Raw genomic sequence first — 6000 nt, 5'->3', positions numbered from 1 at the left:
AGTTTAATCTTAGTGAATGTCTTAACCCTCCTGCTGTGTTCCGGTCAAATTGGACCGATTTACAAGTTTCTCTCTGAAATATTAAGTTAATTTAATCTGATTGTCATAAGGTTCCATGACTTTGTCAACACAGGGCATTTGAACACACAAAATACATTTTGATTTGGGTGTTTTATTTCATTTTTGTACACCTGTGGTGTTCTGGTCAAAATTGACCGGTCATTAGAAATGAATGGGTGAGACTACAATTATTGTATAAAATTGAGTTCAGGCACATGCTCATTCATCAGATGGACACACTGCCTCTCCCAGACCCCCACATGCATGTGTGTTTGAGCACACACACACACACACACACACACACACACACACACACACACACACACACACACACACCTCACTCCCCTTCTTGGCTTCCAATTGTCAAGCCCAGCCGATATCTAAATATATATGCCATTCCACATTACCTTTTGGTTATAATCTTATTGTAATGCTCAAATGACTATAATGCTGAATATTTGTTCATACCATTGTGACCAATCAAATGCATTACACTCAAAATAATTTGAATGGGAACCTTTTCCCCTGTTGGCATTCTCACAAACAATGGCAACATTGATTCAATAATATATAAAACATTCATCACAGCTTTGGTATATAAAGTTTTTTTGAGGCCTTGCTCACAATTTCTTCTGTGGCAGCACAATGACCAAACGATATACTGTATATCATATCTTTGATCATGACACTGGTGAGGAGGAGTGAGTCCGTGTTAAACTTTGACACAAAGTAGTCTGTGATAAATAGCACAATATGTTAATCTGAGTATAGTCAAAATAATACATATTTTTTTTACTCAAAAACGAGTTGTATGAGCTCAGGTCAATGAGGCCTACAGGCCATAAATAGCAAATAGAAGTTCAAAACGTATAATGTTCACAAGAACTTAAGTTGATAAAAAGATCTAACACAACATTAGGTGATAATATATGTGTTATTATGGATTTATAATCAGCTATAATGGCGGTCATTTTGGACCGGGAACACAGAATTAATTAACATGAAACGAACACAACAGGGGGGTTAAACAACAGTCCAAAACAACATATAAACCTGTTAGAACAAAACATGTATTATTAAATGTACAGGCAAAATGGTCATCAATATGGAATCTGTCCAGTTGAGGAGCATCCAGTTGAGCAGTGTCTCTCCCTGACGGAGACGTCCTCACATCTCGTTAAACATCTACGTCTCTCACAGACAAAAGTACCTTTGGCTCTGCCGTCTGTTCAGCTTGTTTCACTTCCGCATCCAGCTTAACATCCACAGGGTTTCCCACTGCTAAGTGTTGCTCTACTGATCTGGGGTCAGTGCCAGGTAGCACTTTTGCAGATCAATAAATTAACCCACTAGGTCTCTCCAGGACACAGGCTTTATTGACCACCAGTATGGATACAAACCTTTCTAAGCCTGCGACGTCTCAGGGGAAGAATATGGTTTTCCTGATTATTAGGTCTGGCAGGTGAGCCAATTTCATAATGCCAGTCAACATACCCACACGATGGAGGGGTGACAGGATCAAAAGACAGGCAGTTTGTTTTCAAGAGGCGCCTGTACTTTACTGGGAAGTAGCAACAATGAGTCCTGAGCATCCTGTGAGTTCCGGCCAATCACACAGTAGAATGGTCGGCATAAACAGACATTTCCTCTGAACTCCTCGTGTTCCACTACTCTCGCTCTGTTCCACAGGCTAAGACGTTAGTGGTGAACCCAGAAGAGAAATGCAGATGAGATGAAGAAAGGGTATGAAGAAAGAGGATAACAGGCGAATAAATGTGTGTGTGTGTGTGTGTGTGTGTGTGTGTGTGTGTGTGTGTGTGTGACAGAGTAACTAAACTGTGGGATTATTATTTTATATATACACTGCTCAAAAAAATAAAGGGAACACTTAAACAACACAATGTAACTCCAAGTCAATCACACTTCCGTGAAATCAAACGGTCCACTTAGGGAGCAACACTGATTGACAATAAATGTCACATGCTGTTGTGAAAATGGAATAGACAACAGGTGGAAATTATAGGCAATTAGCAAGACACCCCAAATAAAAGAGTGGTTCTGCAGGTGGGGACCACAGACCACTTCTCAGTTCCTATGCTTCCTGGCTGATGTTTTGGTCACTTTTGAATGCTGGCGGTGCTTTCACTCTAGTGGTAGCATGAGACGGAGTCTACAACCCACACAAGTGGCTCAGGTAGTGCAGCTCATCCAGGATGGAACATCAATGCGAGCTGTGGCAAGAAGGTTTGCTGTGTCTGTCAGCGTAGTGTCCAGAGCATGGAGGTGCTACCAGGAGACAGGCCAATACATCAGGAGACGTGGAGGAGGCCGTAGGAGAGCAGCAACCCAGCAGCAGGACCGCTACCTCCGCCTTTGTGAAAGGGGGAGCAGCAGGAGGACTGCCAGAGCCCTGCAAAATGACCTCCAGCAGGCCACAAATGTGAATGTGTCTGCTCAAACGGTCAGTAACAGACTCCATGAGGGTGGTATGAGGGCCCGACGTCCACAGGTGGGGGTTGTGCTTACAGCCCAACACCGTGCAGGACGTTTGGCATTTGCCAGAGAACACCAAGATTGGCAAATTCGCCACTGGCACCCTGTGCTCTTCACAGATGAAAGCAGGGTCATACTGAGCACATGTGACAGACGTGACAGTCTGGAGACGCCGTGGAGAACGTTCTGCTGCCTGAAACATCCTCCAGCATGACCGGTTTGGCGGTGGGTCAGTCATGGTGTGGGGTGGCATTTCTTTGGGGGGCCTCCATGTGCTCACCAGAGGTATTCTGACTGCCATTAGGTACCGAGATGAGATCCTCAGACCCCTTGTGAGACCATATGCTGGTGCGGTTGGCCCTGGGTTCCTCCTAATGCAAGACAATGCTAGACCTCATGTGGCTGGAGTGTGTCAGCAATTCCTGCAAGAGGATGGCATTGATGCTATGGACTGGCCCACCCGTTCCCCAGACCTGAATCCAATTGAGCACATCTGGGACATCATGTCTCGCTCCATCCACCAACGCCACATTGCACCACAGACTGTCCAGGAGTTGGCGGATGCTTTAGTCCAGGTCTGGGAGGAGATCCCTCAGGAGACCATCCGCCACCTCATCAGGAGCATTCCCAGGCATTGTAGGGAGGTCATACAGGCACGTGGAGGCCACACACACTACTGAGCCTCATTTTGACTTGTTTTAAGGACATTACATCAAAGTTGGATCAGCCTGCAGTGTGGTTTTCCACTTTAATTTTGAGTGTGACTCCAAATTCAGACCTCCATGGGGTGATAAATTTGATTTTCATTGATCATTTTTGTGTGATTTTTGTTGTCAGCACATTCAACTATGTAGAGAAAAAAGTATTTAACAAGAATATTTCATTCATTCAGATCTAGGATGTGTTATTTGAGCAGTGTATATACAGTGGGGTTTCTTCAAACCAAGCTGCTTACCTATTGCAGATTCAGTCTTCCCAGCCTGGTGCAGGTCTACAATTTTGTTTCTGGTGTCCTTTGACAAATCTTTGGTCTTGGCAATAGTGGAGTTTGGAGTGTGACTGTTTGAGGTTGTGGACAGGTGTCTTTTAAACTGATAACAAGGTCAAACAGGTGCCATTAATACAGGTAACGAGTGGAGGACAGAGGAGCCTCTTAAAGAAGAAGTTACAGGTCTGTGAGAGCCAGAAATCTTGCTTGTTTGTAGGTGACCAAATACTTATTTTCCACCATAATTTTCAAAAAATTCATAAAAAATCCTACAATGTGATTTTCTGGATTTTTATTTCTAATTTTGTCTGTCATAGTTGAAGTCTACCTATGATGAAAATTACAGGCCTCTCTCATCTTTTTAAGTGGGAGAACTTGCACAATTGGTGGCTGACTAAATACTTTTTTGCCCCACTGTATATATAGAGATGTATAGATTTTTTTTTTCAGGGGGTAGATCAGTTTTAATATTGCAGATGGATTGTAGCTTCCATCAATGTAATTGTCAGCATCATTTCCAATCGCCCAAATATGTTCGGGGTAAAAATATATATTTATACATGTATATACAGCTGAAGTCGGAAGTTTACATACACTTAGGTTGGAGTCATTAAAACGCGTTTTCAACCACTCCACAAATTTCTTGTTATCAAACTATAGTTTGGGCAAGTCGGTTAGGACATGTACTTTGTGCATGACACAAGTCATTTTTCCAACAATTGTTTACAGACAGATTATTTCACTTACAATTCACTGTATCACAATTCCAGTGGGTCAGAAGTTAACATACACTAAGTTGGCTGTGCCTTTAAACAGCTTGGAAAATTCCATAAAATGATGTAATGGGTTTAGATGCTTCTGAAAAGCTAATTGACATCACTTGAGTCTATTGGAGTTGTACCTGTGGATTTATTTCAAGGCCTACCTTCAAACTCAGTGCCTCTTTGCTTGACCTCATGGGAAAATCAATATAAATCAGCCAAGACCACAGAAAATAAATTGTAGACCTCCACAAGTCTGGTTCATCCTTGGGAGCAATTTCCAAACGCCTGAAGGTACCTTGTTCATCTGTATAAACACCATGGGACCACGCAGCAGTCATACCGCTCAGGAAAGACACGCATTCTGTCTCCTAGAGATGAACGTACTTTGGTGCAAAAAGTGCAAATCAATCTCAGAACAACAGTAAAGGACCCTGTGAAGATGCTGGAGGAAACAGGTACAAAAGTTTCTATATCCACAGTAAAACAAGTCCTATATCGACATATCCTGAAAGGCCGCTCAGCAAGGAAGAAGCCACTGCTCCAAAACCGCCATAAAAAAGCCAAAATACGGTTAGCAACTGTACATGGGGACAAAGATCGTACTTTTTGGAGAATTGTCCTCTGATCTGATGAAACGAAAATAGAACTGTTTGGCCATAATGACCATTGTTATGTTTGGAGGATAAAGGGGGAGGTTTGCAAGCCGGAGAACACCATCCAAACCGTGAAGCATGGGGGTGGCAGCATCATGTTGTGGGGTGCTTTGCTGCAGGAGGGAGTGGTGCACTTCACAAAATAGATGGCATCATGAGGAGGAAATTGATGTGGATATACTGAAGCAACATCTCAAGACTTGTCATGCCCTGACCTTAGTTATCTTTGTTTTCTTTATTATTTGGTTAGGTCAGGGTGTGACAAGGGTGGTTTGTTTAGTTTTTGTATTGTCTAGGGTTTTTTGTATGTCTACGTTTTTATCTAGTCTAGGTGCTTGCCTAGATTGGTTCTCAATCAGAGGCAGCTGTTTATCGTTGTCTCTGATTTGGGAACCATATTTAGGTAGCCATATTCCTTTGTTATTTTGTGGGTTGTTATTCTATGTTTAGTTGCCTGTTTGCACTAGTCATATAGCATCATGGTTCTTTTTGTATAGTTTTGTTCAGTGTTCGTTCTTTTCATTAAAAGGGTTATGTACGCTTATCACGCTGCGCCTTGGTCTCCTCATTATGACAACTCATTAAGACTTGCCAAAACAATAGTTTGTTAACAAGAAATTTGTGGAGTGGTTGAAAAACGAGTTTCAATGACTCCAACCTAAGTGTATGTCAACTTCCAACTTCAATTGTATGTAACATTCTATTGGTTGCAAGAATTTTGTATAATAATTTAAAGTGAAAAATTATTTTGAATCTGCCGTTTAGCATATCATAATGTGCCATGGAATCGGTAGATGGAAAATCTCTTCCCAACTATTTTGCAATCGAAACGTTAAAAAAAGAAAAAAAAGAAATGCCCGTTTTTCAGGACCCTGTCTTTCAAATATAATTCGTAAAAGTCCAAGTAACTTCAAAGATCTTCATTGTATAGATTTTAAACACTGTTCAATGAACCATAAACAATTAATGAACATGCGGTCATTAAGACACTAACAGCTTACAGACGGTAGGCAATAAAGGTCACAGTTATGAAAACTTAGGA

The sequence above is a fragment of the Oncorhynchus mykiss genome, chromosome 13, assembly GCF_057628025.1.
Source record: "Oncorhynchus mykiss isolate SJ-2025 chromosome 13, ASM5762802v1, whole genome shotgun sequence".
NCBI classification, from domain to species: Eukaryota; Metazoa; Chordata; class Actinopteri; order Salmoniformes; family Salmonidae; genus Oncorhynchus; species Oncorhynchus mykiss.
The sequence above is the reverse complement of the archived record's forward strand: the minus strand, read 5'-3'. Positions refer to the sequence as shown.